Source organism: Micromys minutus, assembly GCF_963924665.1.
Source record: "Micromys minutus genome assembly, chromosome: 19".
Lineage (NCBI taxonomy): Eukaryota > Metazoa > Chordata > Mammalia > Rodentia > Muridae > Micromys > Micromys minutus.
In genome coordinates, this window is record NC_137954.1 from 1073912 (window position 1) to 1098511 (window position 24600).

At 40.5% G+C, this 24600-nt stretch overlaps 2 pseudogenes across 2 annotated transcripts; one reads left to right on the plus strand and one right to left on the minus strand.

The window, feature by feature from the left end:
• Positions 1–1061: 1061 nt before the first annotated feature.
• On the minus strand, positions 1062–1801 carry LOC308433057 (galectin-3-like; annotated as a pseudogene). Its single transcript has one exon. The product of its transcript is annotated as a galectin-3-like (transcript).
• Positions 1802–2233: 432 nt separating this feature from the next.
• Positions 2234–2703, plus strand: LOC308433438 (large ribosomal subunit protein eL29-like; annotated as a pseudogene). Its single transcript has one exon. The product of its transcript is annotated as a large ribosomal subunit protein eL29-like (transcript).
• Positions 2704–24600: the final 21897 nt, after the last annotated feature.

The window sequence follows — 24600 nt, forward strand, 5'->3', positions numbered from 1 at the left end:
AATGGACATGTTTTAAATTCAATTGTTTAGAGGTGTTAGCAGGTTGAAGACATACTCCCCAGAGTAATGAGTCACTCTGGGTACAAGCTGTATTAGAACATAAAAATCCAGGACTGGAGAGATGGCTCATCGGTTAAGAACACTGACTGCCTTCCCTGAGGTCCTGAGTTCAATTCTCAGCACCTACATGGTGGCTCACAACTATCTGTAATGCAATCTGATGCCCTCTTCTGGTATGTCTGAAGACAGTAACAGTGTACTCATGATATATATATATATATATATATATATATATATATATATATATATATATATATATATAATAAAAAAACCCCAGTTGTATTTATAACCAAGTCATAAATGCAAGGTGTAAGCCCTGAGGTACAAGTCCATCAAGCATTCTCTGGGGCAACATATATCCTGTAACAGTAGGGGTTACAGTGTGGTTGCAAAGGTGGAAATAAGCTGTGGGTATCTTATTTCCAATGCAGTCTTTGTATGGTAACCAACAATTCTGTGTTAAGTCCGGGGAGAGAGGAGTTAAGAACCTGCAGTCCAATCAGTCTTCTTGTCAGCCACTGTGAACTTGAAAAGGTTCATCGACCTCCGCTGAAGGTAATAAGATAGTAAGGGGCCTAGTGGCTGGTCCAGCAAAACATAAGCAGCAAGCAAGCAGGATCAAGAACTGAAGTGGAGTTGCAGTTTCAGCAAATCAGCAGGGTGTGGGGTGAACTTTCATTATTTGTGGCAGTTCTCCTTAAAGTCTCCTCTGCTAGAACCTGAATTGCTAGAACATTTCTCTCCTGGAAGGCTTAAGGTGGAAGTGGTACATCCACATCCTGATCCCGTCCACCTTAACAGCCATAGGCATGATCAAGATCATGGTTTGAGGTTCTTTCCATAGAGGTTGCAGAGTGTTGTGGTTATGTCTTTTTTTTTCCCTCAGTATGAGACTGTTTATTAAATGGATGTCTTACAAGAAGGATGAGAGAGAAAAACTCATAATAAAGTTTTCCGCTCATAATGCACACGGGGCCAGTTTTGGTGTGGCCCCTTCTGGTTTAGATCATGGTGTGGGAAGCGTTGGTGAGGACTACATCACCAACGATCCCCAATTAGCTGATTTCCCTGAATTTCATCTGATGGTTGTACTGCAACAGGTGAGCATCATTGACTGCAACATTTAAGTGGTCAGCTTCAACCAGGACCTGTATTTTGAATGGTTTGCCGCTCTCAAAGGGGAAAGCTGTCTTTCTTCCTTTCCCCGGGTTACTGTCCTGCTTCATGTTAGACAAGACTCTTCTGTTGTTCTCACTGAAGGGGTGTGTGTGTGTGTGAGGGGGGAGGAGTTGGGGTTGTTTAAAGAGGAAGGCGATATCATTCCCTCTCTTGAAATTTAGAGTAATACTGTTTGCGCTGGGTTTCACTGTGCCCATGACTGTAATCAGCATGAGGTGCATGACTCCTCCAGGCAACAGCAGATCCAGGGCACAGTCAGTGGTCCAGCAGGGGCACCATAGGGGCCAGCAGCAGGATAAGCCCCAGGAGCACTAGGGTAGGTTCCAGGTCCCCAGGTTGCCCTGAAAAGGCTCCAGGAGCAGTTGGGTCGGTATAGGCACTAGGAGGAGCCTGTCCAGGATAAGGACCTAGAAGAGCCTGTCCTGGGTAGGCCCCAAGATAGTAGGTCCCTGGGTAACCTCCTGCCCCAGGCCGGTTCCCCCAATGCACCCTGTGGATATCCTTGAGGGTTTGGGTTTCCAGAGCCAGCTAAGGCATCATTAAGTGAAAAGTTGTCTGCCATTTTCCTGGTTAGTGCTCAGAGTGCCACTCACCTGGATAGTGCTTCTCTGGCCGCTCCACTAGCTGTTAGAAGTGGGCGGTGGCTCAGCGGCTTTTAGTGCACTTTTCCCCTGTGGTTATGTCTCTTAATCTAGACTTTGTCATCTGTTCAAAGCAATGGGGATTATGAGGAGAAGCAAGCTCATAAGCGTGAAAGATGGTAGAGTTGCTTCTGAACCCTGTAGAGAGCTTCCAGGGACTTTAAAAACTTATGTTTGTCATATTCAGCCAAGACTGGAGGTTAGGCAGCATGGGAGGAGGCCTCCCTTATAGGATCTCAAGGGCGGGGGACCTAAAGTATAGGGGGTGTTCCTGGCCTTATATAAGACATATAAGGTAGGCTCTTTCTCTTCCGGTCCCAGGCGCTGCGGAAGCCTTGGGTTACCGTGCAGACATGGCCAAGTCCAAGAACCACACCACCCACAACCAGTCCCGAAAATGGCACAGGAATGGCATCAAGAAACCCCGGTCACAAAGATACGAATCTCTTAAGGGGGTTGATCCCAAGTTCCTGAGGAACATGCGTTTTGCCAAGAAGCACAAGAAAGATCTGAAGAAGATGCAGGCCAACAATGCAAAGGCAGTGAGTGCACGCACAGAGGCCATCAAGGCCCTTGAGAAGCCTGAGGTCATCAAGCCCAAGATGCCAAAGGGCCCCAGCCGCAAACTCAGCCGTTTGGCTTTCATCGCTCACCCCAAGCTTGGGAAGAGGATTTGAAGCTACATGGCCAAGGGTCGTAGGCTCTGCCAACCAAAGCCCAAGGTTCAAACCAAGGCAGAGGCCAAAGCTCCAGCTAAGGCCCAGGCTTCGGCTCCAGCTCAGGCTCCCAAAGGTGCCCAGGCCCCTGTGAAGGCTCCGTAGAAAAGGCCCCTGCCAAAGTGAAGACAGATGGACAGACTGCCATGACACACCCACCTACACACTATTGCAGATGACCAGTGTCCTATGCTGTTTTTACAAATAAACTTGAAACAAGAAAAAAAAAAGACATAAGGTAGGAGAAATGCCCAGTCACTGCCAGTTTTAGGGGTTGATTTAATCAACGCCTCCTTTAAGGTTTAATTTATCTTCTTATTTGCCCTGAACTCTGGGGTTTGTATATGCAATGTAATTTCCAATTGCTCCCCAGAACCTGTGCTAGAGATTGACTTACCTGAGAGATGAGTGTCATTCCATTATCAGACACAAGCAGGGTAGGGAAACCATACCAGGATATGTCTTCCAGAAGTTTCTTTGTCATTACACTGGCAGTCTTCTTTGTAGGGTAGTCATCTACCCATCCTAAAATGTTATCTATAAAAACTAGCAAATGTTTATATCTATATGTTTCTGGTTTTATTTCTGAATAATCTATTTTTCAATTAGCCACTGGCCATTGACCCCTGATTCTGATTGTTGGGGTGGCTCCTTGGCTGGGACCTAAGTAGTTCACAGCCTGGCAGGTGGCACAGTCTGAGAATACCTGATCAACCAAGTGTCCAAAGTCAAATATTTTGTACCTTCCCCCTCACAACAATTCCTTCAGTTTTTGTTTTGTTTTGTTTGTTTTTTGTGACCAGGTATTAAGCTTGATGAATCTAATGGATGAGTTGCTTAACAAACTCCTTAGCAGCCTGCAGAGGTCAACAATCATCTGTCTCTTCTGTAAACTCTTTGGCATTCATCTATCTCATTTGTTTTCAACAGTATATTTAGGAATGGCTGGGAACATAAGGAGCAGCAAAGCTACCAGTATGCTGGCAGTGAAAACTTGGGAGGCCTCCCTTTCAGCTTTAGCAGCTAGCCTGTTCCCTCAGGATTTTTCTGATGTTCTTTCTAATGCTTGGAGCAATGAATTATGGCCATTTTGAGAGGAAACTATAATGTTTCCAATAAAGCAAGTATTCCTTCCTTATTTTTGATGGTTTTTCCTTCAGCAGTCAATAATCGCATCTGCTCTCAGTGTAAATGTTAGCTATGGCTCCTTTTGCCAGTTTTAAAGCCTGGGTTAGAGTCTTTAGTTCAGCTTTATGGGCTAAAGTTCCCAGCAGCAAAGCAGTTGTCCAAATTACAGAGTCCACATCCATTATCACTGCCCCTACCCACCTGATTCCATTCTAGATGAAGCTGTTCCTATTTGTGAAGTAGATACATTCCATGTCTGGCAAGGTATGTCAGTCAAATCCGACATAATGTTCCAGATGTGCCCCAGAACTATATACAATCAGGCAGTATATCAGAGGACAGGTCAGGTGGCAGGGTAGCTGGGTTTGGTACAGATGGGTTAATCTTATGTAAGGAGGATTCAAAAGTAGAGCCTGAAAGTGCACCAGTCTGATGTTGGACAGCCACTGGTTGGGTGGATTCTTGAGGGTTCCCTCAATAGCATGGAAGGTGGTAATAACAAGTTCCTACCCCATAGTTATTTCATCAGCATCCTTGACTAGCAGGACAGTGGGCAGCTATCCATCCAGAGGCAGGTTATCCATCCTTGGGCCACCAGGTCCAGCTTCTTAGATAAATAAGCCACTGGTCTTATCCATGGTTCCAAAGTTTGGTTGAGCACCCCTTTTTCTATCTCCTTTCTCTGATCCACATGTAGGTGGAAAGGCATATGAATGTCTGTAGGGCTAAGTCTGGTGCCTCCAATAAGGCTTTTCTTAGAGTCTTAAAAGCCATTTCTATTTCAGGGGTACATTTTCTTCTTGACCCCTGGTAACCTCATATAATGGTTCTGCTATCTCAGTGAACCCTGCCATCCAAAGTCTACAAAATCCAGCAGATCCCAGAAATTCCCATATTTGCCTTTGGGTTGATCGACCTGGAATGCTAAGAATGGTTTGCTTCAGGGGCATCTGAGAGCAGGTGGTGGTTGTGCCCACCCCCCCACTCCACCCCCGTTGAATATGTGCCCATAGATAGGTGACCTCAATTTGACAAAGCTGGCCTTCTTAGCAGACACTTGGTAGCCATGTTGACTTAGCTCCTGTAGCAGCTCTTGTGTGGCTTCCTGGCATGTCCCCAAGTCAGGGGCCCACAATACATACTGGAGCACAGTTACTTGGGGGGTGGGCCCCACTGGTACCCACCCAAGTACTCATGCTGTGCCTTCTCAAAGGTGGTGGGCGAGTTCTTGAATCCTTGAGGCATGCATGTCCAAGTCAGTTGTCCCTTGAAGCCTCTCTCCATGTCTTGCCATTCAAATACAAATAGAGGCTGGTTTTTGGGCACGAGAAGCATGCTGAAACATTTGGCGGCTGAAGCTTCCAACAGATGTCAGAAGCAGCTTGGTTAGCAAAAAGCCATGTTCACAGCTGACTGGTGTTCTTCAGGGTCAAAAGGAATGTGGGTCCTATAGGCTTCTAAAAGTCTTTCCAGATACTCCCTGTGATAGACTCAGAGAGTCTTTGCATAGAGAGCCCCTACCCCCCCGTCAAAGGACACTGAGGCAGCAATTGATGGCAAAAGCAAGAAGTTTATTGATCAGGGTCGTCCTACACCCTGAGGAGAGGAGATCCTGAAAGGCTGTTACAAGCAGTTTTTTATTCTTTTTAAGAGTACAGGTTACATCATCAAAGTTACAGTTTAAACTTATTGGCTAAGCATATTGGCCTTTGAATCTATTGATTAGCAAGCATGTGACAGGCATTCGAACTCCATCTGGGACCAGAAGGTCAGGTGACCTTCAGTCAGTACATTCTGCAGCTTTTCTGAGAATTATTTACTCAAGGATTTAACCCCCAATATACTGTTGAAAGCAAATGAGATCAGATGAAATGTCAAAACCTCTGGGGCATTGTTCCCTTTATCTCTATTTGTCAGGCATGGGCAGGGAGAAGAAGGGAAATTTCAAGGCTCAACAGATTTTAGTCATGAAACCAGGAACCTGGCCGCCTGTTCTCAGGCCAGAATTTTTCTACTGTGACTTCTTCAACTGTGCCTCTCATTCTTTCCCTGCATCACCTGGCTCACCTTAGATAAATTTGTGGACCGTCTTGCAGCCTCTGGGAGCCCCTGCACCCCAACAGAATCTGTTGGTAGACCCCTACTTACCTTTGTTAGATCCTCAAAGCGAGGACCTCCATGCTCTGTCCTAGGAAAGGCAACACCTCAATTCACTCGGGAAAAGCCGTATGGTGCAAACTGCAAGAATTTTTATTCCAAGCGCCCAAGCGCGCTGGGACCCACAGTTGTACACCATGCAGGGGTAGAGAACTGTGAACCCCGAGTGCAGGATCCGGACAGCTTTTATAGGGTTCACAACAAGGCCCGTGAATCACAAACCAATCATGGCAAAGCCCTCAAATCACAAACCAATCATCTTAAATTATCTAAGCCCATGTTTTCTAGGCCAATCATCGTAAACCACCTAAGCCTGCACTCCGGGGACCAATCATGTTAAACTATCTAAGCCCTGCCCCCCGCCCCGCTCCATGGACCAATCAGTTCCCTATAGTCTTGGAGATCTGTATTTGAGCGGTCTCCTGGGTTCGGGCAGTCAGGATAAGTCACTAGGGCAGGGGTGGCAGGGTTTCTATGGTGCAGTTTGCAGAAGCCAGATAAGTGGTCACGTCAGCTTATCTCCTGTTAACTTACTAGGCTCGGCTCAAGTATCCTAGGGCCTGTCCTATGCCCTTTCACCCAGTTTTATACAGAAAGCAGGCTCTGGAACAGCAAGGAGTGTGGCCTTATATCTACTTATTGGCAGAGAGCAGGGTCTGGAATTTGAGGTATTTAGGGCTACTTAGGCGCAGGGGTTAAGGCTCCTTTAGAATGAGGTAGCTTGGGGTCCTTGGGGTTCGGCTATATTTTTTTATCCTTTTACCTTCATGAGTGTTAAAAATCCCAGTCAGGTCAAGGCAAAGAAAAGGCTACACCAAAATCAGCCTGAACTGAGTGGCAGCCCATTTGCTCCTGGAACCAATTTCCATGCGGCTCCCATGATCCTTTCTCTCTCTCCTCTGTTGCAGTAATTTCTGATAATCATCCCAGATGGGCAGGTGAGTCAGCATAATTGAATTTAGAAGACCTGTGAGAGCTGATGGTCTTTCTGAAAATGGGGGTTTCAGCAACTTCTGATTGTAAAGATCATTACTGGCAAATGACACATACGTCATGAACTGTCTCCCCTAAACACCTGGGGTCTCATAGCCTGAAGAAGTAAGGCTGTAAGAGAGTCAGCCCTCTGGGCAGTACCAGCCAGAGTGTGAGATGGACTCCAAGTAGAGCCAGTGAAGTCAGGGAAATCATGGGAGTCAGGGGCTGCTTCTCCTTCTGCCTGTGCTGGCTGGAACAGCAATGGTAGGAGCAGAAACACAGGAGAGAGACTGTAAAGACCAAAAGCAACAGCAGGACAGATTCCACCCTGTCCTCAAAATTCTATTTTAAGCCTCTAACCTTGGGAAAGGCTACTGTCTCCTGTCCTTGGAGGAAGCAGAAAATTAATGTTCTTGGAGTGATATGGCCCCCACCTTTTAGTGCTGGAAAAGAGACCACTGAGCATCCCAGCAGTTGAAAATAGACATAATAGCTGTGACCATCTAACAGGAAAAGACTACTCCCAATAACAGGATGAGTTAATACTTCCCAGGTCAAAGATGCCCCTTTCCAGATGTATGGTCAGTCTCTCCTTACTATCTGAACAAACATTATCAGTTTGAAGGTTAACATTCTTTTACCCATTTACCTAATCATATAATGTGAAGGCTTGAAAGCCCTGGCTTCTGCATTTTCCCTATATAAGCCCTTAGCCTCTAGACCCAAGCATCACATTCCTAACCTGTTGCATATGGAGGGTTGTGGCCGAGTCTGACCTCAAAAGACTCTCCTATGCTTTCGGAGTTGAGGTCCCTGGTGGTCTCTTGGCGGGAGGGGGGGTCTCATAAACAGGGCATAACAGGACAGAGATCCTCCTCTGGAACAGAAAGGTGGGGTAAGGCAGGGGGCTGATGCTGACCCCTCCTTTAGATAAAGAAAGATGAGGAGCAGTGATGCTCATAACACAGAAGGTCTCATCCAAACACGGGACTTCTCAACCAGATATTGCCATGTGGTGATATATGGAACTTGGTCTGGGTAGCCTAAGCCTCATAAACTAAACCTTCACCTTCTTAAATGATGGGGAGATAGAAAGTCTTTTCCTAGGGCCATAGGTGGACCATTCATTCCTACAAAAGATGGTTAGTTTGCTGGGATGAACAACCATATCTTACTCTTCTATGATTCAGGAAAAGTCCTTAAAATGGTTCAGGACCAAGCCCAGTGGTGTGCTTGTGCCTCTCCCATCCTAGAAATTATAGAAGAAAAAAAAAATTAATACCAGAGAACAAAGAGAACAGAGAGAGAGAGAGAGAGAGAGAGAGAGAGAGAGAGAGAGAGAGAGAGAGAGAGATTCCCAGGAAAACACACATTTTCCAGTTTCTGGTAGGGGGTCAGGAGAGCCCTCTGTTGCCCCTGGCCAGGTGACAAATTACTTTTCCATTTTGTTCCTCTTGGCCTGCAGATTAAACATGAAACAGAAACACATATCTGGACAAGACAAAAGACAATTGGGCACCTGGATTTACCAAATGAAAAAAACACTCCACTGGTCAGGTTTCCAGAGAATCTGGGAATGAGCCCCCAAATGTAAGAGTCTGTGATTCACCAAGGAATGACGCCCTGGACTCAAATATTACCAAGACAAAGAGACAACCAACTGAGTTTGTAGGCCTGATTTAAAGCATATTGGAATTCCAGGGTAGATGAGCTTTATTTTACTCATCTCTAGGCATTCCAGAACCATTATCAGGGAGTAAAGGCAGGAGCCTGGGTTTTTTTCTATTAGTCATTAATTTGCCTGGGCTTGCCTAGACTAGCCCAGTTCTTAAGCCTAATCTCCTTAACTGTCAATTTGAAATCTGTCATGGAATCTGCCTAGCCTTCTCAGCATACTATTTGAGTACGGGTATCAGTCTTTGCAAATCATAAACCCTTACACTTTCAAGAATTTTTTACTAGTAAAGATTTCAGCACAAAATATACAGAATGTTGGATTATATTGTTTTTGACCCCTTGGGATTTGTCCATAGACACCAATGCTAAGAATATTGATAGATAATGTACCATACTTAATAATTCTGAAATTTCAAATTTCTGATAAATGAGAAGAAAATGGCTCAAGGTTACCTTTCTGATGAAGTCCTAAAAATATTTCTCCTGAATAGCTGAAAACTTAAGGGAAAATTCCTTCACCTAATGACATTTCTTATGTAAACAATACAGTTACTTTGAGTGAAGCAGCACTTGCCTCAGGCTCAGTCACAGCTGGATAAAAAGGTTTCTGGTGACTACAGGATCAATAATATGGACATCTTATTATTAAAGACCACAGGGAAGCAGGTTAGAAGCTCAATTAAAATCAGACTTCCTTCAAAGGGTATTTGATATTCATATGATTCAAGAAACAGTAAACCACACTTAATGTTGCCTTTGTATTTGATTGGTTACCTACATTATGTAATGTTCTGACCTGGGAAATGAGAGTTTCCTCTTTCTGTCCTTGGTCTCTACCAGGATAAATTTAACATGTGTTTGGGCCCTCATTTTTGCTGGGAAATCCCTCCCCAGTAAGGCATAGGGACAGTTGGGAATGACCATGAACAAATAGGTAACCAGTCCCATTCCTAAACTTCTTCTTACTCTAACTCTGAAGCTCTGGATAGTTAATGACTGGTTGAGATAGTGCAATCTTCAAGGGTGTGTCCCTCAGAAGGTCAACTGGATATGTGGCCCCCCATCTAGGAGCATATGAACAGCACAAATTGGAGTCATTGGTTTTACTTTGTAAAGAAGTTGGATGCAAAGTGATAACTATTTTTAATAGTTCTTCAGGTAATCCATGAATAGTTTGGTGCCTGTGGCCCCCTGAACCTAAAACCTCTTGGAAGACAGCACCCCTTCAGCCTTTAAGAACACTGAATGTTGGGCTCCAGTATCTCTCTAGAGGCTTCCCCTTCACTCTAAGGGTTATCCTAGGCTCAGAAAGGGGTTCTGAACCCTGACTCCCACAATCTTCTTCCTCTGTGACCATGGTCTTAACCTTTGGTTCTCTCTTTGGACACTCTTTAGCCCAGTGTCCTTCCTCTTTATGTAAGACTTAAATGAGTCTTAACTACCATAAGACCCCGCCTCTAAGTGAGATACGAGAACAGAGTTGGATGCAAACACAAGAGGTTTATTTTTACAGCATGTCGGTGTTGTGATGACTGACCAGAAAGCAACCCCAAATGGCTATAGCAAGCAGTTTTTATACTTTTTAGGGGTACAGGTTACATCAGCAAGGTTACAGTTTAAACTTATTGGCTAAGCATGTTGACCTGAATCTATTGGCTAGCAAGCAAATGACACCCATTGGAACTCTATCTGGGACCAGAGGGTCAAGTCAGTACATCCTGCAGTTTTTCAAGAATGTTCCTGCTCCTCCTTGAGAACTGTGGGTGGAGAATGGAACTTGGCCTAAACTTGACCCAAAGTGGGAAGCTGGTACTTGGCTTATTCTTGACCTTAGGCAGTTGTTATAAGGCTGGCAAAAACCCTTAGGGTCCTTCACTTGCAATAGGTGCATTGGTTCTCACCTAATCTGGTTTTATGTTGACATCCTTGACTTATTTGGAGTTGCATTTTATGCAAAGCTGATAGATATGAATCTATTCTTACTCTTCTATATGCAACTATGCAATTTGATCAGCATCATTTGTTGAAGATCAAATCTTTTTTTCCTGAAATGTATTAGTTTCTTTGTCAATAATTAGGCATCCACTGGTGTATAAACTTTTATCTGCACCTTCTATTCAATTCTATTGATCAACATACCTGTTTTTAGTCCAATACCATCTTACTACCATCATTCCTCAATACAACTTGAGATCAGTACAGTGATACTACTAGTTGTGTTCTTTATTATGCAGGATTGGTTTTGCTATTCTGAGTTTTTATCTTTGCATATAAAGCTGAAATTTTCCTGTTCAAGTTCTATGTAGAATAATGTTGGAATTTTGATTGGAATTGCACTGAATCTTTACTTTGGTAGGATGGTCATTTTACTATATTAATCCTACCAACCCATGAGCCTTGGAGGTCTTTCAATCTTCTGATGTCTTCTTCAATTACTTTCTTCAATATCTTAAAATTTTTTATTATACAAATTCTTCACTTGCTTATTTAGGGTTATTCCAAGATATTTTTGAGGCTATGGTTAAAAGCATTGTTTCTCTGAATTCTTTCTAAGTATGTTTGCTATTTGTATGTGTGTCATTTAATCTTTCTGTGTTAATTTTACATGATGCTGCTTCACTAAAAATAGTTATCACTTTGCATCCAACTTCTTTACAAAGTAAAACCAATGACTCCAATTTGTGCTGTTCATATGCTCCTAGATGGGGGGCCACATATCCAGTTGACCTTCTGAGGGACACACCCTTGAAGATTGCACTTTCTCAACCAGTCATTAACTATCCAGAGCTTCATAGTTAGAGTAAGGGACTTGTAAAACCATGTTCCTATTGTTGTTAGAATGGTTACTGCAGAAGCTAATTTTTCTTTTTTTTTCAGAAGTCAAAACATTTTAATAGAAAATAACATTAGATTTTTATAAAAATCAATACTGACAATAAATTATCTCATTAAGTGAAAGTAAATGTGACCATATACTGTAAACACATGTTTAGCCAACAAAATGGTAGGTGTAACCTACCATTTCTAAAATAAATGCCACGTTTCAAACTTATTTTTTTTTGTTTTATTGAAAATAGATTTTCTTTACTCTCAAAATGTATCCTGATTACCATTTCCTGTCCCTTCAATCCTTCCAGTTCCTGTCTACTTCCCTTCCCATTCTGATCCACTCCCTTTCTGTCTCTCATTAAAAAACAACTAGGTTTCTAAGGAATAATAATAATATATAACAAAATAAGTTAGAATAAAATAAGCAAAAACTAACACATCAGAGTTGGACAAGACAAAAAAAATCAGAAATAAAAGAGTCCAAGAGAAGGCACAAGGAGCAGTGTTCCCCACTTTCTTTTCTATTAGTTTGAGTGTATCTTGTTTTATGTGGAGATCCTTAATCCTCTTAGACTTGAGATTTGTACAAGGAGATAAGAATGGATTGATATGCATTCTTCTACTTGCTGATCACCAGTTCAACCAGCACCATTTGTTGAGAATGCTGTCTTTTTTTCACTGGCTGGTTTTAGGTAATATGTCAAAGATCAAGTGACCATAGGTGTGTGGGCTCATTTCTGGGTCTTAAATTCTACTCCTGTTTTTGTACCAATACCATACAGTTTTTATCACAATTGATCTGTAAAAGAGTTTGGGGTCAGGAACGATGATTCCCCAAAATGTCTTTTTTATTGTTGAGAATAAATTTTGCTATCCTGGGTTTTTGTTATTCCAAATGAATTTGAAAATTGCTCTTTCTAACTATAAAGAATTGAGTTGAGTTTTGATGTGGATTACATTGAATCTGTAGATTGCTTTTGGCAAGATGGCCATTTTTACTACATTAATCCTGCCAATCTATGAGCACGGGAGATCTTTCCATCTTCTGAGATCTTCTTTGATTTTTTTCTTCAGAGACTTACAGTTCTTGTCATACAGATCTTTCACTTTCTTGGTTAGAGTCACACCAATATTTTATACTCTTTATGACTGTTGTGAAGGATTTTGATTCCCTAATTTTTTTTTCTTAGCTTCTGTATCCTTTGAGTAGAGGAAGCTACTGACTTATTTGTGTTAATTTTATATCCAGCTGCCTCCACAGTGGCTCTGCTAGAGCCATGTTAATACAGATGAGGATGCTAACCATCATACTGAACATGGGGACACCAGTGAAATAGCCAGAAAAAGGACTGGAAAAGCTGAAAGGGCTTGCATCCCCATGAGTAGAACAACATTATCAACCAACCAAACCCTCCAGAGCTCCCAGGGACTAAAACACCATCCAATTAATACACATGGAGAAACCCATGACTTCATTTGCATATGTAGCAGAGGATAGCATTGTATGGCATCAATGGGAGGAGAGGCCTTTGGTCCAATGAAGGCACTTTTTACCAGTGTAGGGGAACCCAAAGGCCCAGAGATGGGAGAGGGTAGTTGGGAGAGAGAGCACCTGCATGGAAGCAAAGGGAGGGGGAGTAAAGGTGGGTATGGGGGAAAGGGGATAACATTTGAAATGTAAATACAGAGAATATCCAATAAAAATTTTTTAAAAAATTTTTTCTGAGGTTGTTTATCAGGTCTAGGAGTTCTCTGGTGGAATTCTTGGGATCACTTAATTATAGTATCATATCATCTTCAAATAGTGATATTTTGACTTCTTCCTTTCCAACTTGTGTCCCTTTGACTTTTTTTATTGTCTAACTGCTCTAGCTAGGACTTCTAATATTATATTCAATATGTAGGACAGGAGTGGGCAGCACTTTTTAGTACCTGATTTTAGTGGGATTACTTCAACTTAGTTTGATGTTAGCTACTGGTTTGCTATATATTACTATTACTATGTTGAGGTATGGGCCTTGAATGCCTGACATTTCCAAGCCTTTTAACATGAACGGGTGATGAATTTGATCAAATGCTTTTTCAGCATTTAATAATCATGTGGTTTTCTTTCTTTGAGTTTGTTTACATAGTGGATTATGTTGATGGAATTCTGTATATTGAACCATCCCTGCATCCCTGTGATGAAGCCTACTTGATCATAATGGATGATCTCATTTTAGTGTGGTCTTAGATTCAGTTTGTGAGAATTTTATTGAGTATTTTTGCATAGATATTCATAAGGGAAATTGTGTGGTTTAGATATAAGCATAATTGTGTCTTCATAGAACAAATTGGGTAATGTTCTTTCTGTTTCTATTTTGTGGCATATTTTAGAGAGTATTGGTATTAAGTTTTCTTTGAAGGTCTGATGGAATTCTGCACTAAATCCATCTGGTCTGAAACTTTTTTTGGTCAGGAGAATTTTAATGACTGCTTCTATTTCTTTACAGGTTATGAGACTGTGTAGATGGTTTATCTGATACTGATTTAACTTTGGTACATGGTATCTGTCTAGAAAATTGTCCATCTCATCCATTTTTTCCAGTTTTCTTGAGTATAGGCTTTTGTAGTAGAATCTGATGATTTTTTTAATTCTTTCTGTTTCTGTCATTATGTCTTCTTTTTCATTTCTCACTTTGTTAATTTGAATACTGTCTCTGTGCTCTCTGGTTAGTCTAGGTAAGAGTTTAGCTATTCTGTTGATTTACTCAAATAACCTGCTCCTAGTTTTAATGATTTTTTTGTATATGTCTTTTGGTTTCTACTTGGATGTCTTCAGCCCTGAGTTTCATTATTTCCTGCCCTCTACTCCTCTTGGTTTTATTTGCTTGCTTTTTTTTTTTTTTTTTTTTTTTTTTTTTTTTTTGTTGTTGTTGTTGTTGTTGTTGTTCTAAAGCTTTCAGGTGTGCTATCAAGCTGCTAGTATATGCCCTCTCCACTTACCTTGTTTTTTCTCTTAGCACTGCTTTCACTGTATCCCATAAGTTTTGGTATGCTGTGCCTTTATTTTCATTAAATTCTAAAAAGTCTTTTATTTATTTATTTGTTTCTTCCTTATCCATGTTATTATTGAGTAGAGCATTGTTCAGCTTCCATGTATATGTGGGCTTTCTGTTGTTTTTGTTGTTATTGAAGACCAGCCTTAATCCATTGTGATCTGATAGGATGCATGAGATTATTTCAATTTTCTTGTATCCATTGTGGCCTGTTTTGTGACTGATCATATGGTCAATTTTAAAAAGGTACCTTGAGGTACTGAAAAGAAGGTATATTGTTTTATTTTAGGGTGAAATGTTCTATCATTATCTGTTAGATTCATTTGGTTCATAACTTCTGTTAATTTCACTGTGTTTCTGTTTAGTATCAGTTTATGTCCATTGATGAAAGTGTGGTTTGAGCTTTAGTAAACGTTTTTAAGAATGTGGGTGCCCTTGCATTTGGGGCATAAATGTTAAAAAGTGAGAGTTCATCTTGGTATATTTTTCCTTTGATGAGTATGACGTGTCCTTATCTTTTTCGAAAACCTTTGGTTGATTTTATTCAATATTAGAATGGCTACTCCATATTGCTTCTTGGGACCATTTGCCGAAAATTTTTTCCTGCCTTTTACTCTGAAGTAGTTTATGTCTTTGCACTGATGTGTGTGTCCTGTATGCAGCAAAATGTTGTTTTTTGTTTTGTTTTTGTTTTTGTTTTTTTTTTTGTTTTGTTTTTTTATCCATTCTGTTAGTCTATGTCTTTTTATGGGGGGGGGGGGACATAGAGTACATTGATGTTAACACATATTAAGAAAAAGTGATTTTTGTTTCCTGTTATATTTGTTGTTAGAGTGAAATTATGTTTGTGTGGCTATCCTTTTTGGGGAGGTTAGTTGAAAGAAAATTACTTTCTTCCTTTTTCTAGGGTGTAGTTTTTTCTCCTTGTGTTGGAGTTTTCCATCTATTTTCTTGTGAAGGGTTGTATTTGTAGAAAGATATTGTGTAAATTTGGTTTTATCTGGAATATATTGGTTTCTCCATCTATGTTAATTGAGAATTTTGCTGGGTATAGTGGCTTGGACTGGCATTTGTGTTCTCTTAGCATCTGTATAACATCTACCCAGGATCTTTTGGTTGTTAAGAGTCTCTGGTGAGAAGTCTGATGTAATTCTGGTAGGTCTTTGTTTATATGTTTCTTGACCTTTTCTCTTACTGCTTTTAATATTCTTTCTTTGTTTTGTACATTTGGTGTTTTTATTATTATGTGACAGTAAGAGTTTCTTTTCTGGTCCAGGCTTTTTGGTTGAGTTCTGTAGGCTTCTTGTATGTTCATGGGCATCTCTTTCTTTAGGTTAGCAAGGTTTTCTTCTATAATTTTGTTGAAGATATTTATTGGCCCTTTAAGTTGGGAATCTTCACGCTCTTCTATACCAATTATCCTTAGGTTTGGTCCTCTCATTGTGTCCTGGATTTCCTGGATGTTTTGAGTTAGGAGCTTTTTGCATTTCGCATTTTCTTTGGCTGTTGTGTCAATGTTTCCTATGCTATATTCTGCACCTGAGATTTTCTCTTCTATCTGTAGGATTATGTCAAGACAATACATGATTTGAACAGTGAAGAGGTAGGCAGGGAAAGAATCTGGAGGAGCAAAAGAGATTGAAGTAGGTGGGATTCAGAAAGGAACAAAGAGGGAGGCAGATGTGTATGTTTCTCGAAGTGCATCTCTTCATAAATAAGGTTAATAATATCTTATAAGAAAGGAAATTGTGCAAGATCATTTGACTTATCCAGGTTGCCAAATTATATTATACCTATTGGATCAGAGTAGTTTGGTGTGTTGTTTGATGTGACTACTTAATTGAGTTCAAAGGGTGTAGTGGCAAAATGAATAAAACCTGCCACAGAGTTAGGATATTGTGTCTAAGGCTTGGCAACAACACACCAAGGGAAACTGAATGAAAACAACATACCCGGTCAGTCATATCCACCTGGGGCAGAAGCAGCAGGTGGTAGAGTGAACTCGACTGAGTTCTTAGAACCAGCATGGAACACCAAGTTAGAGATCCCAACAGTGTCAGATGGCCCCTTGGGAACCAGCAAAGCACAGGATAAAAGGTTTACACTTTTTAATATTTTTTGCAACATCTATCTCTCATATTCTGTTGGTAATGCTTGCATCTATGACTGCTGATCGCTTTCCTACATTTTCTATTTCCAGGGTTGTCTCCCTTTGTGATTTCTTTATTGTTTCTATTTCCATTTTTAGATCCTCGGTGGTTTTGTTCAATTCCTTCATCTGTTTGGTTGTGTTTTCCTGTAATTCTTTAAGGTCTTCTACTTGTTTACCTATGTTCTTCTGTATTTCATTAAGGGAGTTATTTATGTCCTTCTTAAAGTCCTCAGTCATCATCAGGAGATGTAATTTTAAATTTGAGTTTTGCTTTTCTGGTTTGATGGCTTATCTAGGACATGCTGTATTGGGAGAACTGGGTTCTAATGATGCCAAATAAACTTGGTGTCTGTTGCTCATTTTCTTGTGCTTGCCTCTTACCATCTGGTTATCTCTAGTGCTGCCTGCCCTTGCTGTCTCTGACTGGAGCCTGCCCCTCCTTTAATCCTGGTTGTGTTAGAACTCCTCAGAGTCCAGTTGTCTCTGGGATCCTGTGATTCTGTGATCCTGTGATCCTGAGTGTGTCAGAGCTCCTGGGAGTCAAGCTGCCTCTGGCTGTTGCAGAAGTGTGTGGGGAGCCAGAGCACTGGGTTTACTCTGGGCACAGGTACAAACTGAAAAGAACCCATGCCTCTGGCTGGGTAGGGATTTGTGTTTCCTTCCATCCTGTGGGGATCCCAGTTATACTGGGTGTTCCAAAAGATGTTGTGGCCTCAACTATGATATTGAGTGTGTCAGAGCTCCAGTAGTCCTGGATGTGTCTGCTCTCTTGCGTTTCAAGCTTCCTCTGTGATCCTGTGATCTTGTTGTTTCAGAGCACCTGGAAGTCTGGCTCCCTCTGGGTGTTGTAGGAGTGGGTCCAGAGCCAGCAGCCAAGGTCTTCCCAAGGTGCAGATTCAAACTAGAAAGAACCTGTGCCACTGGCCAGGCAGGGTTCTGCATTCCTGGATCCTAAAGGTTCCAGTTACTCCTGGTGTTGAGGCAGTTGTTGTGGCCTTCTTACCGGTAATCCTGGGTGTGTTAGAGTACCTAGAAGTTGTGCTTCCTTGTTTAATATTTTTTCTTTAATCATTATGTAAGCCCCAAATTGAGTCTATTTGAGGTTTCCATGAATGGGACGAGAGATTGGGGATCAATGTAAAAGCAAGAGGTTTTAGTAGTCCAGTGCATTGGGGTGACCTATATCCAGAAAAGAGGAAACCAGGAAAGACTGTTACAAGCAGTTTTTATACTTTTTAGAGGTATAAGTTACATCAGCAAGGTTACAGTTTAAACTTATTGGCTAAGTATATTGGCCTTTGAGTCTATTGGCTAGCAAGCATGTGACAGGATTCGAACTCTATCTGGGACCAGAGGGTCAGGTGACTATCAACCAATACATTCTGCAGTTTTTCTGAGAATCATTTACTCAAGAGTGTTCCTTCTGCTGAAGAAGGTGTGAGCCGCTAGGCCATTGTTCCCTTTATCTCTATTTGTCAGGCACAGGTGGGGGGAAAATGGAAATTTGGGGAATTTGGAGGGTGGGGGTGTCAGGGGTAGAGAATTTTCCCTTGTAACTTCTTCAATTAAGTTGTTTGATTTAAATGTAACTTTATTAAGGGTGGCTGAAAGGTAAGTCATTAGTTGGGAAAATATCAATTCTCAACTTTCAAAGTTTTTTTTTAACTACTTTTGAAATATATTCTAAAGCACTGATGTTGCTTTGATATTCAATTTTGGCTAGACTCCTTAAAGTGGCATTTAAGTTTAGAATATAGAATTGAGTGTCATATTTGAGTTGCATGGGATCTCAGGTGATTATATATTTATATGGATATGAATAATGTGAGAAGAAAGAGCACATCTGACTTAAACGGATCCCTCTCTATAGGTTGTGAAGTAGCATAAAGGAATCAGAGGAGCTCTGATGTACCATGTTTTGGTAGAGGTTTGCAAACTTAAAATAAGAAGCTACTGTTCCCATAAAGTAAAATAAGTTCATCTGCAAAGCTGGGGAGATGGCTTAGTGGCTAAAGAATTTGCTGTGCTAGTTTAGGGACCAAAGTGTAAATTCCCACACTCATATAAATACACAAACACTGGCTGAGTGTGGTGGCTGGTCAATTCTTGCCTCTGGTGAAAGAGACAGAATAATCCCATAGCAAGCTGGCCAGCCAAAGTAATTGAGTCAAGACAGCTCCAGGTTCAGTTCACAGAGTCTGTACCTTGATTTGGAAGATGAAAAGCAATGGAGAAAGATACCTGGCAGCAGCCTCAGGCTCCCACACATGTGCTCCAACATGTGATGTATACCAACATAGATCTCACATACATTAAAAAAAGGGAAGGGATGGGGAATCTACCTGATCTCTAAAAATGATTGATTTCTGGGGATCAAAACATGTAGAACAAAGAAAATGGAGTGCACAATGTAATTTACCTTGTAGTTGATATATTTAATATGTATACTGTGCCTCCATGACTATACTGTTTTCAAGTAACAAAGTCAGCCATTTTGAAAACATGGATCTCAAAGACTTTTTCTGATATACTCATAGTGTATCAGAAAACATTACTGTATTTAAAACATTAATGTTTACTTTTTGAAAAGCCTTACATTTTATAACTACTATACAAGCCAAATTTTCATTTTTGTGGTTGATTTCTTAACTAATTGAACACTAATTCTTTCATTTAAAGAATATTAATCATACACTAAACATTACTAAATTTGACATTGTTGGACCCGCATGGCCCAAGGGCTGGGGTGTTCACTCCCACAGAAACACAGAGGCCAAGATCGATGCAATAAGCAAAAAGTTTAATGATTCCAGTGCACTGGGGCCACCCTGCAATCAGGGCAGAGGTGACCCCAAAGTTTCTAAGTACACATTTTTTATACAGTTCTGAGGGCAGATTTCAGTAACAGCTTGGGGTGGTGGCATCTCATTAGTTGGTCACAGTGACCCTTGGATTCATTGGATGGGGGTGTTAGGTTGATGATGATATATATTTGGGATTTTTCCATGAGACTTTGTGGCTGTCAGCCAGTAAATTCTGTCCTTGTTTTGTTTCTCAGAACTGGTTGTTTCGAAAAAGTCTCAGAGCAGGGGCAACTTAACCGGGCCAAGAGTTTCACATTCTTGGGTGTTTTGGTAAATCCCAGGGAAGTAGGCAACTTGTCCTTGGGTGGCCTGGCATCATTTTTGAATGTTTTCAGTCAGAAATAATTTTTATTAGATATTCATGTTCATCTGCAGAAGAAGTTTATTTTTATTAAAATTTATGCATGGCTGGAGAGATAGTTCAGTAGCTAAGAGCATTTAACACTGTTGTAGAACACCAGAACTCAGTTTCTATCACCCACACTGAGTAACTTACAACCACCTAGACTCAAGCTCCAAGGAATATGACACCCTCTTCTGGCCACTACAAATACATCCACATAAAATATAAAATAAATCTTTAGCAGCTGAATAAATGCTATGAGGAGCTGCTATTGGCAGATGGTGGCTTCTAAGGAGGGTAAGTCATTTTCTTTAGTAGTATAATTGCTAGTAGGCTCCTCACACTTCAGCAGTTGACCCCATGCCATGTACATAAGAACAACACTAACTGAACTTAAAGGTTAAAATGTTTTAATTAATTAAAAATTAGAAGGCTATAAATTTGCAAGGAGGTGTGAAGAGGGTTCCTGAGAGAGTTGTAGGGAAGGAAGGAGGAGGGGATAGATTTAAGATATATTGTTTACATGTATAAACTTTTCAAAAATAAAAATAAAATTAATTTTAAAAAATATTGAGCTAAAAACTGTTATAAGTTTAGACTTGAGGCTTAATTTAAATACCCAAATTCCATATAGTCTGGAAAATAAACATTGACATTCTGAGAAAGGTGCTGTGTTGTTTTAAGAGTGACCATCCTTACAACTCTGCATATAAATCTTGATTTAGTCAGAACTAGGAATATGTGCAAAACAGAGGAAACGCCTGCTCAAAAACATCATTCATGGAGCAAGCCAGTTCAGTCAATCAACAGTCTCTCGGGGGAGGAAGTGAGGATTGAAAAGAAAAGACAATTAGACAACACTATGACATAACTCCAGCCAATGCTGAGGCTGAATCAAGTTTGTGTTTTGTTTTGTTTTGTTTTTTGTTTTTGTTTTTGTTTTTATGTTTTTCCTTTTACAGTCTGCTTTATATCATTCTAGGTACATGAAGAGAATATGGTCAGTCCTAAGGCATAAACAAAATAAAGGACAAACAATGCATAAACAAAGGTCCCATTATTATTGTATTTAGAGTCTTAACAGGACCCATCAAAATACAAAGAACAAATCCCTCAGCTATATTCATCTTAAGCCTACTTCCTTGTCCTTGCCCAGTGTCAATTCCTGCCAAAGTTTTAGAAGTTGGCCCCAAAAACTCTCTACAACGCATTCTTTCTACATCATAGAAAATCCTTCTGTGGCTTGTTATTCCACAACCTGTCATGTCATTGAGCCATTACCCATCCTTTTAAACTCTTAAAATAAAATCAGTTTGTGTGTCCTCACCTTTGTTGGCAAAGAACATTCTTCTTTTTCCAGCTTTACAGGACAAATGTTTTCACACTTCTTGATTTAAGAAGTATACCATTTCCCTTCACTATCAGCATCTCACTCCCATCTATTATTCCTAAGCTATAACAGCTTCAGACCCAGCCTTCCAGCAGTTAGAGGTAGAAGAGAAAGAAAAAATAATAATAAAACAGGGTAAGAATTTACGACCATGGTAATAGTGATAAACACAGTAAATCATGCTCAGCACATGGCCTATCTTGTGGACAAGTGTTTGAAGGACCATCTATTTTCTGACCTTGCCTGGGGAGCTGACCCAGTGATGAATTGTCCAGTTATCTGGGCAGTTTAGATTACCCAGGGATCAACTTTGAGAGAATTTAAAAGATGTCATTTGTATGCACAAAAGACAATGGCTGCACTGTCTCACAGATTGCCTCATAGCCATGTCTTAATACTGCTGTTTTCTGTACAGTATTCCTCCCACAAAAGTGGAACTTTCCTGTCTGAACAAAAATATTAAATCAATTCTTTGTGAATTTGTTCCTAAGCATTAGATATATACTCCTATAAGTTATAGTCTCTCTCATTTGTCAGATTTCTTAAATATTCAAATGTTTCTTGCAGAAAGCCACAAAAAGAATTTAGTTCTATCTGTGATTTCATTCTATAGTTCTAAAAGCACAATGATTCTCCAGTCTTGAATCTAGTAATGTCTATGTTTTTTTCTTAACACTTAAAAAATAAGTATAAGATGAAAAGGAACTAATGTCTAAATGGGAGTCAATTTCACTCTGGAAGTAGATAGAAAAATTCAATTTTATACATTCTTATTAACTCACATTTTATATTTTAATCATCTCAAAGACTGGCTAAATAAATAAAGATCTTTCTGTCTGTCTGTTTATTTGTATTCTATTTCACATCTCTACTTAGTGTTTATGTGACTTCCACATACAACCAGATATAAACATGAGTTATTAGGACTATATGTCTCCTGGCTGCTTGGTGAAGGGAATTTGGTGGGAAATCCCTAGATTGTGATGAAGGACCCTAGAGGCTTTCGCCAGGCTTACATCCATCACCTCAGGTCTAGACTAGGCCAAGTACCAGCTTCTCACCTCTGGTCAAGGCTAGACTAAGCTTCATTCTCCACCCACAGTCTATGGGAGGGTCAGGAACATTCTTGAAAAATCATAGAATGTACTGACTGATAGTCGCCTGATTCTCTGGTCCCAGATAGAGTTTGAATGGGTGTTATATGCTTGCTAGCCAGTAGATTCACAGGTTGAAAGACTCAGAGAGCCTTTGCATAGGGAGACCCCCTCTCAAAGAGACACTGAGGCAGCAATTGATATAAAAGCAAGAGGTTCATTGATCCAGCACATCGGTGTTACCCTACACCCTGAGGAGAGGCAACCCTGAAAAACTGTTACAAGCAGTTTTTATACTTTTTAAGGGTACAGGATACATCAGCAAAATTGCAGTTTAAACTTATTGGCTAGGCATATTCGCCTTTGAATCTATTGGCTAACGAGCATGTGACAGGCATTCGAACTCTATCTGGGACTAAAGAATCAATACATTCTGTAGTTTTTCTGAGAATTTTTTACTCAAGGATGTTCCTTCCATTGGCCACTGGGCCATTGTTCCTTGCATCTCTACTTGTCAGGCACAAGTTGTTGGGAAAAGAATAGGAATTTGAGGAATTTGGAGGGGTGGGGTGTCAGAGGTAGAGAATTTTCCCTTGCAACTTCAAGGTCAATATGCCTAGCCAATAAGTTTAAACTGTAACCTTGCTGATGTAACCTATACCCCTAAAAAGTATAAAAACTGCTTGTTATAGCCATTTGAGGTCACCTTCCAGTCACTCACCATGAGGGGATGATTGAGGGTAGACCCATGATGCTCTGGAAAATAAACCTCTTGTGTTTGCACTGAACTCTGTTCTTGTGTCTTGCTTGGGGGGAGGAGAGGTCTCCTGGGAGTCTTACAGTGCCAACAAAAATAACCTTCTAATCTAGAAACAAGGATTAGCCATAAGGTGAGAACTAGAACCTTCAGTAACTAGTTCTTATCCTTCTGGCCCTGGAACTTTGCTTTGGTCTGCTATCTCTAGACCAAAGATAATAGTTTGGTCTGCTATCTTTAGACCAACGATAATATTAGGAATTACTGTTCTATGCCAGGATCCTGTTACACTGGGGAAACATCCTAGCATCTGACTCTTCATAGCATGCAAGACTCTTGCCACAGCACAAGCTCCTTGATGCCCACCTGCCCTAACAACCTTAAAAGACATTCTATTCTATATTAATTTCTACTTTTTCCAGTCATATTTCTTACAATCCCTACCTTTGAAGCCATTTCTCTGCATTCTGTTCATGCAGCATCTAATGTGGAATCGCTGTGAAAGACTCAGAGAGCCATTATATCCAGGAAACCCCTCTCAAAGAGTCACAGAGGCAGCAATCCATGCAAAAGCAAGAGGTTTATTAGTCCAGTGCACTGGGGTGGCCTACATTCAAAGGAGAGGCGACCCTGAAAGGCTTTTACAAGTAGTTTTTATACTTTGTAGGGGGTACAGGTTACATCAGCAAGATTATAACTTAAATTCATTGGCTAAGATTGTTGACCTTTAAACCTGTTGGTTAGTGAGCATATTTGTCAGGACCCTATCTGGGACCAGAGGGTCAGATGGCTCTCAGTCAGTACATTCTAAGATTCTCCTGAGAATTATTTACTCAAGGAAATCACTTAGGGTGAGGCAGGGTGGGCCACTAGGCCATTGTTTCTGCATGAGTGGGTAGGGGGAGACTTTAGGGAATGTGTAAGGTGGGATGCCAAGGATAGAGAATATTCTACTATGACTTCTTCAGCTGTAGGATATGGTTTGAGAAACACTGCGAAGATTTTCAAAATAAAGAGTTATTTCCTTAGTTTCTCCATAAGAAGTTTCTTCCTTAAAACAGGAGTACTTCTAAAATGTGTGTTACAAGATGAATGTTCTTTATTTTCACCAAATTCATATCTTAATTAAAATTCATACATTATAGCTGTATTTTTTAAACATTAAATATTTTTCTTTATGATGTGCAGTTAGAAAACCAGGAAAGAACTCACCAATTGGTTGTTGGTGTCAGCTACCAAGCATGGCTTAGCCATATAAGGGATGGAATGACATAGTTCCTTCCCCAGGAACTGAACCAGAAGGGCATGGGCCTCCAAGAGTGTTGAAGGTTGTTGTAGGTGTGAAGCGTATTTGCATAAAAGTGTACATATTCTCTAGTCCCTCCTTCATGGATTGTCCTCTCTGCCAAGATTAATGACTCCACATTAATCTGAGACAGCACAAGTCTGGGAGGCAAGAATGTGTCTAATGCCTTGGCAAAATGGTAGAATGCTGTGACCTTCAGGACAACACTTCCAGGCTTTTGGAAAGAATGATAAAAATATGATTTCAAAAATATATAATTTCTCAACTATTCAAAGTATACAAATGCAATATAAA